Below are 9,778 nucleotides of genomic sequence, written 5' to 3' on the forward strand. Positions count from 1 at the left end.
CTCCAACTCTTCTTTCTGTAGAGGTATTCCAAGAATACACACCTATGGCTCTAGCTCTCAAACTTATCCTCGTTCTCCCCTTTGTGTTTATATAACATAGTGACCCTATCACCATTAAATGATCATACTGGGGCACCTCCCTGTATAAAATTTCATAGAGGGTTTTCCCATTCAAAACCAAGGATGGTGTTCTATTGATGATCAAATACCTTACAGTCAAAACACATTCTCCCCAGAATTTGATTAGAAGATGAACTTGAAATCTCAATGCTCGCGCCACATTAAGAATGTGACGGTGTTTTGATTCGACTCTTCCATTTTTTTGGGGTGTCCCTATGCAAGATGTTTAGAAGAGAGTGCCATGTTCGAAGAAGTAAGTCTTCATATATGTGAACTCAGTTCTGTTACCACTTCTTTCAATCTTTACCCTCTTACCAAAATGCCTATCCACCAAGGCGAGGAAATTCTTCAAGGTTTAGGACACTTCTTTCTTATCAACTAAAAGAAAAATCCACACGGCTCGTGAACGATCATCCACCCTAGTAAAAAAATATGAAGCACCATAAGAAGAAGGGTTCTATACAGTCTCCATAAATCACAATGAATCATTATTAAAAATATCTAAAGCTATATTATCACTTAAAGGAAAAACACTTCTAGTTTGTTTTGCCCTTTGGCATGGCATACATCACATTATTTTATCTAATCTATTACTACTCTTTTCTAGGCCTAATGTTGTAACAGACTTCGTTACTTGTACCTAAAATAACAAGGATCAATTGATGAATATTTTACTCAGTTAAATCGAGAAATTTGATTAATAAAATAAATGATCAATTACGTCTCAATTTTTTAAGTTAGTTGATTTTAATTGCAATTACCTTTAAATTTGGTTGCAATTGAAATGTCTAGCTGATTTATGCATTAATTATGACCTTAATTGAAACATTTTAGTTAATGTTGGAATTTCATTCATGACCACATTTTCACAATTGACCCATTTTTCCCTTAAATTCGTTGAATTACACGAATTGGGCTACAAGCCCACTCCAGGCCACCGGCAAACCGGCCCAAATCTCATTTCAATATACCAAACACACCCCTTATGTTTGTCATTTGTGTTGAAGAGGTTTTCAACCTCAAACCCTAGCCGCTTGCACTCTCTCTTGCCCTCACGTCACACAACTTGCTAGAAATGATAAGTTTTCAGGCGTATGTGCTTTTAGTCAGTATTGTCAAGGCATTTTGGTGATCTTGCCCTCTCTCATCCTCACCACCGTATGTCAACCCAAGTTGGAAGTAAACCCTCATATTTCTTTTACTTTTCTATTCAAAATAAGGATGAAGTCCTTAATGATTTTTGTCATCCTCTTCACGATTTCTTATTGGCTTTGGCTGAATCAAAAGGATTCGACAGAAATTCTTCAAAACCCCCAAGTCCCACATAGGTTAAAAACCTTAAGTTAGAGATTTTTGGGGTTCTATATAAAGAACCCCATTTTCTACTGTTGACACACACACAAGTTTTCACGAGCAAAAAAAGCTAGAATTTTGAGTTTGTGATAAAAGTGATCCGACTAGAATTGGAATACTTTGTATATTTCTCTAATTTTGGGATCTTGTTTTAAAATTTTCTTTTATTTTGTGGCTGAGTATGAGTGTGGAGAAAGATAAAGGTCTCCAAATTCATTCTTGATCAAATGCTGCGCACGAGAAAGGTAATTCTATTTTCTTCAATTTTTATTTTCTGTGTTTTATGTGTTTTGATGTGTTTTATATGTATTTATGTGTGTATTTAGTTTAGTTCTATTTAGATTAGTTTAATTATAGTAAGCATGTGTTAGCTTAGATTTAAATATTTTGCTTGTTTCCTGCTTGGTATAAAAATGCTTAGTCTAACTAATAGTGTTTAGCAATAATAGAATTAGATGCTTGCCTTTCAACATGATTGGAGTTCTTTTCTGTTTACTTAATAATTTAGAGATCATGATTCAGTTACTTGTTTAACATGGTTTGATTATAAAGACTTAGCAAACCTTACTTTTTAGGAGTCCCCTTAACTGATCATCGTGAATTTAGTTGATCCTTGCAATATAAAAGCTGAATATAACAGTGGGATAGCTAAAATCTAAGACAATATGTGTTAGCTTGCTAACATATATAGTAGGATAGAAAGGGTCTGATTTGATGTAAAAGAATTGTGACTTCAACTTAGATAATGATGTATAAGTTTTGAGGTGTTTTTAGAGGAATTTTGTGACCTGAAGATACTAAATTAAGTTTAAAACTGATTGGAAGGGGTTTCTAACTCTCCTAGATGAAATTAAGGTTCAATATCTTTCACTTTGTCACACCCTAACAATGGTAGGGCATGACGGGCACCCGACTCTCATCAGAGTCGAGCGAACTCTTAGACATTCGCTCTATCAAATCCTATCATTTCAAAAACTTTTAAGAATATAAAACTTTTCCAAATAGAAATCATTATATTTATAACGATTATGAAAACTTTCAATCAAATAGGTACTTTAAACCAATTGAAATCATCTAAAATACATACTCTTTTAAAATCCACAAATGACTCAAGTGACATCACTTTGTCGACATCTCGACAAACATACCACAGGACACTGTCTGCAGAAGTCTCTAAGAAGTAAACAGAACATTATGAGTCAGGACAGGGCCCTGACATACCCATAATCATACATATCGATACATGACTCAGCACAACTCCAGAATGAGGTGGAACTTGCCAATCCTAGCTGACGTCCAAGCATCCTAGCTATACACTTAACCTGCCAAACAATCTGGGGCTGCGGGCATGAACGCAGCGTCCCCAGGCAAAAGGACGTCAGTACGGACAATGTACTGAGTATGTAAGGTGGTAACAAATCATAATCATAATTCGACTCAGGAGAGAAGAAATCATAATCTAACACAATACCTGCAGCCTTCGCTGGAAGAAACATAAATGTGCACACAAAGTCTCAAAATAATCAAGTAAATAATGCAATCCAACACACATGCCGCTTCCGACATGTTAATAAAATGGTCCCTTCGGACAGCCGCTTCCGGCTAGTATCACAATAGTCCCTTCGGACAGCCGTTTCCGGCATAATAATGATGGCCCCTTCGGGCAGCCGCTTCCGGCTTAATAATGATGCCCCTTCGGGCAGCCGCTTCCGGCTTAATAATGATGGCCCCTTTGGGCAGCTGCTTCCGTCTTAATAACGATGGCCCCTTCAGTCAGCCGCTTCCGGCTTAATATCAACTAAAACTCAATACACAAATATCAATTTCAATTCATATTATAAGTCACTAATCAAGTCATCACAATCCAGTTATTAGCCTTAGACTTTCATAAGAAGTTATCAAATTTGTATCTCACTAGACTTAGGAGGACATACTTTCAGGTTTGAGGGTAGAATTGTTATCAAATTCTTACTACTTATATTCTACTCAATTTCATCTTATTGTTGTACCCAAAGAATAAGTAATCATATCAGTACAAAGGGATGATACTATGGAATGTAGACATAAATCGTAAACGAAATGAAGTAGTAAAATCTCGCACCCCCTTCGGAATGATTTTGAAAATCAAACTCTATGTTTCCTTTAGTATAAAACTCATTTCCTCGAAATCATTAGTAAAACCATATACATAACTCAACTTGGCACCTTATGGGTGTTCCCTTTGGAACAGAATAGGAGTACAATATCAATAAGCCATCACAAGAAACATTTAGACCTTACTCGTCTAAGAATGGAATCATATGGAGTACATATAGAATGAATAACAGCAAGAATCATGCCAAAAGAAGAAAGGTTTGCCTTACATACCTTTGCCGCTTTCCAGCTAACCATATCCCATCTTCGGGTCATGCTAATCTATCAACAATACTAATTTACCAACAATCAATCCAATATATATCCTTATAATCAACCCCTTAAACTTATCTCTATTTCTAACGGAATTTGGACAGCATTTCCTTTATAAACTGGACAAACCCGAAAATCCAATTCAGCTAAATTATAAGCAACAACATCAAACAACAATATCGACAATCAATATACATCATAACTCAGATATTTCCATCCATTTAACTCCACTGAAACGGCCCCACCTTCATAAACTCCCCAAAAATACCAAACGAGCTTTTAACATTATTTCCTCCGTTCTAATCCATTAAAACTCTAAATAAACACTTTAATAGCATAAAAGGAATCTTATACATACCTTAGCATCAGCTCAACCACAAAAATATCATCCCCCAAGATCAATATTTAGCTTAAAACGACGACGACAACTCGTACTACACTTTATCCTTCACGAGCCTCGGGATTCGGGGCCTCAAACTTGATTGATTCTCCACTTTCTCTCTCTAACTCTCCTTTCTCTCTCTCTAAAAGGTTCAACTCTTTTTGGGGTTAAATTTCAACAAATTCCACGAATTTCACCCTTATATAGGGGTCTTGGGTCGGTTCCCACCGACCTTGAGTCGGGTTGGGCCGAGCCCACTGCCGAGCTTGACCTTTCTGCCTTAAAATGTCCGTAACTTTTTATCCCTATGTCACATGCAGGCCCACGACCTATGGTTGGAAAGGTATTTCAATTATCTACAACTTTCATTTTAGTAGTTTTCCCAAATTCTCAAATAATGATGGGGTTATGGCCTCCCGAAGTCAGATCACCCGAAAACGTAACTTAAAAACATCTTTTTGGAGGGCTTCCACTTTGATTTGGCTCAAGGGTCCTTCTTGAGTTGTGTTTTACTTCACATATATTATCCATATAACTTGTCATATGTCCTTTATAAAATCTCGACATGTGGGCCCCACCTCAGCTTACGATTACGAGGGCTATATATGTTTTAACGTATCATTCCAATCGTATTGTGCGAATTCCAAATATCATACTCATGCTATCCTCATGCTAATACAGTAGAATTTCATCCTTTATACTTGTAATATTTGCTCCTCCTTGAGCTCACATTAAGTCGTCTGCAGCCTTAGTAACATGAAATTTTCTGGAGCGTAACATCCTTCCCCTCTTAGAAACATAAGTCCTCGAATGTTAAATGAAGACTAATACTCGTATCCAATTCCAACACTTACTAATATCACGTTACTCCCTTTCCTCAAACACATATAATCATGTTTCTTTCTCTTCGTTGTTTCATTCTTTACTAGTTAAAGCTTACTTTTTTTTTTCTTTTTTTTTATACTAACTCACCTCTGGAATGACTCCTTGCTTATCATTGCTTCCCCTCTTATGTCTCTTCTCGTAATCTTATCACATTATTCGAATCACATTAATCTTAGTTCATCAACCTTATTTCTAATCCCCGAGAGAACTTAACTTAACCCTCGACTCACTTCTATATCCACGAGTAATTTCAACCTAACTCTCAAACTCATTCTGAACCCTTCTCATAACCCTCCTTCCAGCCAATTTAAAACTATTATTAACCTTTCATTCTTCAGTTTACACATGTATATCTTACTGATCATAGCACGCACACACACACACACACACACACACACACACATATATATTGATAGAACCTCCTCTGTAATTTGTAATACCCACCTGTACACAGCTAACCAACAAGCCTCACAACAAGCCTCACAGGGCAACAATCAAAATATATCAACATGCCTCACAGGGCCACAATCATATTACAACACCCTATACATACCTATACAAATGCTCTTCACAAATGGCATTCTCAATTCGATAAGAAGCATACCTTTCTTACTGCAATCCTTAACCTACAGCACTTACCTCACATAGCAATCATTAATCATCAGAGAACTTACCTTTCTTACGAACAATTCCAATTTCACAATCATAGCTGCACTTTACAATCACTTAATCAAAATTCAAATCTTAAAGTTAGTGGCAAGGATTTAAGGTCTATAACACAGCTCTATAGCACAATCTATGATCTGAATGAAGCGAAACCATCCTAGATGCCCTGTAGCCTCCTGTTCATAAGTGTGGTCGACAACACACCCATGAACAAGAGTCTACCTGACATGACTTTGCAGATAACCCCTAGAACAACCTGGCTCTGATAGGCAAAAGTACGTCAGTACGGACAATGTACTGAGTATGTAAGGTGGTAACAAGTCATAATCATAATTTGACTTAGGAGAGAAGGAATCACAATCTAACTCAATACCTGCAGCCTTCGCTGGAAAGAAATAAAAAAATAAATAGGCACACAAAGTCTCAAAACAATCTTTAAGTAATTAATGCAATCCAACACACATGTCACTTCCGACATGTTAAAAAAATGGTCCCTTCGGACAGCCGCTTCCGGCTAGTATCACAATAGTCCCTTCGGACGGCCGCTTCCGGCATAATAATGATGGCCCCTTCGGGCAGCCGCTTCCGGCTTAATAATGATGGCCCTTTTGGGCAGCCGCTTCCGGCTTAATAATGATGGCCCTTTCGGGCAACCGCTTCCGGCTTAATATCACAATCATATCAACACAAACTCAATCCACAAATATCAATTTCAATTTATATCATAAGTCACTAATCAATTCGTCACAGTCCAGTTATTAGCCTTAGTCTTTCATAAGAAGTCATCAAATTTGTATCTCACTAGAGTTAGGAGGACATACTTCCATGTTTAAGGGTAGAATTGTTATGAAATTCTTACTACTTATATTCTACTCAATTTCATGTTATTGCCCTACCCAAAGAATAAGTGATCATATCAGAACAAAGGGATGATACTATGGAATGTAAACATAAATCGTAAGTGAAATGAAGTAGTAAAATCTCGCACCCCCTTCGGAATGGTTTTCAAAATCAAACTTTATGTTTCCTTTAGTATAAAACTCATTTCCTCGAAATCATTAGTAAAACCATATACACAACTCAACTTGGCACCTTATGGGTGTTCCCTTTGGAACAGAAGAGGAGTACAATATCAATAAGCCATCACAAGAAACATTTGGACCTTACTCGTCTAAGAATAAAATCATATGGAGTATATATAGAATGAATAACAGCAAGAATCATGCCAAAGAAAGAAAGTTTTGCCTTACATACCTTGTCGCTTACGTGATTAGCTTAACTTATGCTTCCAAACACTGGCCAATCGACAATCAAGGTAAAAGAAACCCCGTAGACAACTTGAAAAAGGTTCATGTACTTCTCTAAGCTCGTAATTAACTTCCGTAAATTCGGGCAGCATTTTCCCTGTAATCTTCGCTTCCCTCTAATTCCAATTCAATTTAACAACACAATCAGCAACCAACAACAACAACCTTCTCATATAAGTCTCTTTAAACTCAAAGCATCAACTCGCAAAGATATACACCAAAACAACCCAGTATACGCTTTGTATACGATATCTTCATACACTTTATTCTTCCAAATTCAAGAACAACAACTTATCAACAATCATTTTATATCAATATCCAGCTAATTCTATCCATTTAAGGGAACTTTTCAGCCTTATCTGCCTCATTTTCATACAAAAGGTCCAGAATATTTTAGATGGAGAGAGAGGAGAGTTAGAGAGAGAAAGTGGAGAATCGATCCAGTTCGAGGCCCTGAATCCCGAGGCCCGTGAAGGATAAAGTGTAGTACAAGTTGTTGCCGTCGTTTTAAGCTAAAAGTTGAACTTGGGAGATATTGGTTTCGTGGTGGCTGCTCATATAAGGTATGTTTAAGATGTTCTTACCATGACCATTGATAGATTTGACGGGTTAGAATAGAGAAAATGACGTTGAAAGTTCGGTTATAATTTTTGGATATCAAATGACTTGGGGGATGTTTTGGTATGATTAAATGGATAGAATTAGCTGGATATTGATATAAAATGATTGTTGATATGTTGTTTATAAGTTGTTGTTCTTGAATGTGGGAAAATAAAGTGTATGAAGATATCGTTTACAAAGCGTATACTGGGTTGTTTTGGTGTATATCTTTGCGAGTTGATGCTTTGAGTTTAAAGAGACTTATATGAGATGGTTGTTGTTGTTGTTGTTGGTTGCTGGTTGTGTTGTTAAATTGAATTGGAATTAGAGGGAAGCGAAGATTACAGGGAAAATGTTGCCTGAATTTACGGAAGTTAATTACGAGCTTAGAGAAGTATATGAACCTTTTTCAAGTTGTCTACGGGGTTTCCTTTACCTTGATTGTGGATTGGCCAGTGTTTGGATGCATAAGTTAAGCTAATCACGTAAGCGACAAGGTATGTAAGGCAAACCTTTTTCCTTTGGCATGATTCTTGTTGTTATTCATTCTATATGTACTCCATATGATTCCATTCTTAGACGAGTAAGGTATAAATGTTTCTTGTGATGGCTTATTGATATTGTACTCCTATTCTGTTCCAAAGGAAACACCCATAAGGTGCCAAGTTGAGTTATGTATATGGTTTTACTAATGATTTCGAGGAAATGAGTTTTATACTAAAGGAAACATAAAGTTTGATTTTCAAAACCATTCCGAAGGGGGTGCGAGATTTTACTATTTCATTTACGATTTATGTTTACATTCCATAGTATCATCCCTTTGTATTGATATGACCATTTATTCTTTGGGTAGAGCAACAAGACGGAATTGAGTAGAATATAAGTAGTAAGAATTTCATAACAATTCTACCATCAAACCTGGAAATATGTCCTCCTAAGTCTAGTGAGATACAAATTTGATAACTTCTTATGAAAGTCTAAGGCTAATAACTGGATTGTGATGAATTAATTAGTGACTTATGCTTTGAATTGAAATTGTTATTTATGAATTGAGTTTGTGTTGATCTGATGGTGATATTAAGCCGGAAGCGGCTGCCCGAAGGGGCCATCATTATTATGCCGGAAACGGCCGTCCGAAGGGAATTTTGTGATACTAGCCGAAAGCGGTTGTCCGAAGGGACTATTCTGTTAACATGTCGGAAGCGGCATATGTTTTGGATTGCATTATTTACTTAAAGATTGTTTTGAGACTTCGTGTGCACATTTATCTTTCTTCTAGCAAAGGCCGCAGGTATTGAGTTAGATTGTGATTTCTTCTTTCCTAAGTCAAATTATGATTATGACTTGTTACCACCTTACATACTCAGTACACTGTCCGTACTGACGTCCTTTTGCCTGGGGACACTGCGTTCATGCCCGCAGCCCCAGATTGTTTGGCAGGTGTGTATAGCTAGGATCCTTGGACGTCAGCTGGGATTGGCAAGTTCCACCTCATTCTGGAGCTGTGCTGAGTCATGTATCGATATGTATGATTATGGGTATGTCAGGGCCCTGTCCTGACTCATAATGTTCAGTTTACTTCTTAGAGACTTCTGCAGACAGTGTCTTGTGGTATGTTTGTCGAGATGTCGACAAAGTGATGTCACTTGAGTCATTTGTGGATTTTAAAAGAGTATGTATTTTAGATGATTTCAATTGGTTTACTTAAAGTACCTATTTGATTGAAGGTTTTCATAATCGTTATAAAGATGATGATTTCTATCTGGAAAAGTTTTATGTTTGTTTTTAAAGTTTTTGAAATGACAAGCTTTGATAGAGCGAATGTCTAAGGGTTCGCTCGACTTTGTTTTACGTAGAACAAAAAATAGAATCTGTAGGAGTTTATTATTCATATGAGAGTCTCATGTGGTCATATAAATGGTGAACTGTTCTGTGCTAATGATAGGAATAGGTTGATATAATAAACATGTTATCTTTAAGTTTCAACTATTATGTTGATTTGAATGTGAAGGTCTGTGTGACCATTTGTAGGAAGTTATGCGATTTGTCTGTTTTCCTA

General features: G+C 36.7%; 1 long non-coding RNA gene across 1 annotated transcript; it reads left to right on the top strand.

Annotated features, from left to right (window-relative positions):
• Positions 1 to 1,065: 1,065 nt before the first annotated feature.
• LOC132626413 (uncharacterized) lies at positions 1,066 to 9,482 on the top strand. The gene is made up of 2 exons (XR_009577280.1): positions 1,066 to 1,718; positions 9,142 to 9,482. It is a non-coding gene; the product is annotated as an uncharacterized LOC132626413 (long non-coding RNA).
• The last annotated feature ends 296 nt before the right edge of the window (positions 9,483 to 9,778 follow it).

This window comes from Lycium barbarum, chromosome 2, assembly GCF_019175385.1.
Source record: "Lycium barbarum isolate Lr01 chromosome 2, ASM1917538v2, whole genome shotgun sequence".
NCBI lineage: Eukaryota > Viridiplantae > Streptophyta > Magnoliopsida > Solanales > Solanaceae > Lycium > Lycium barbarum.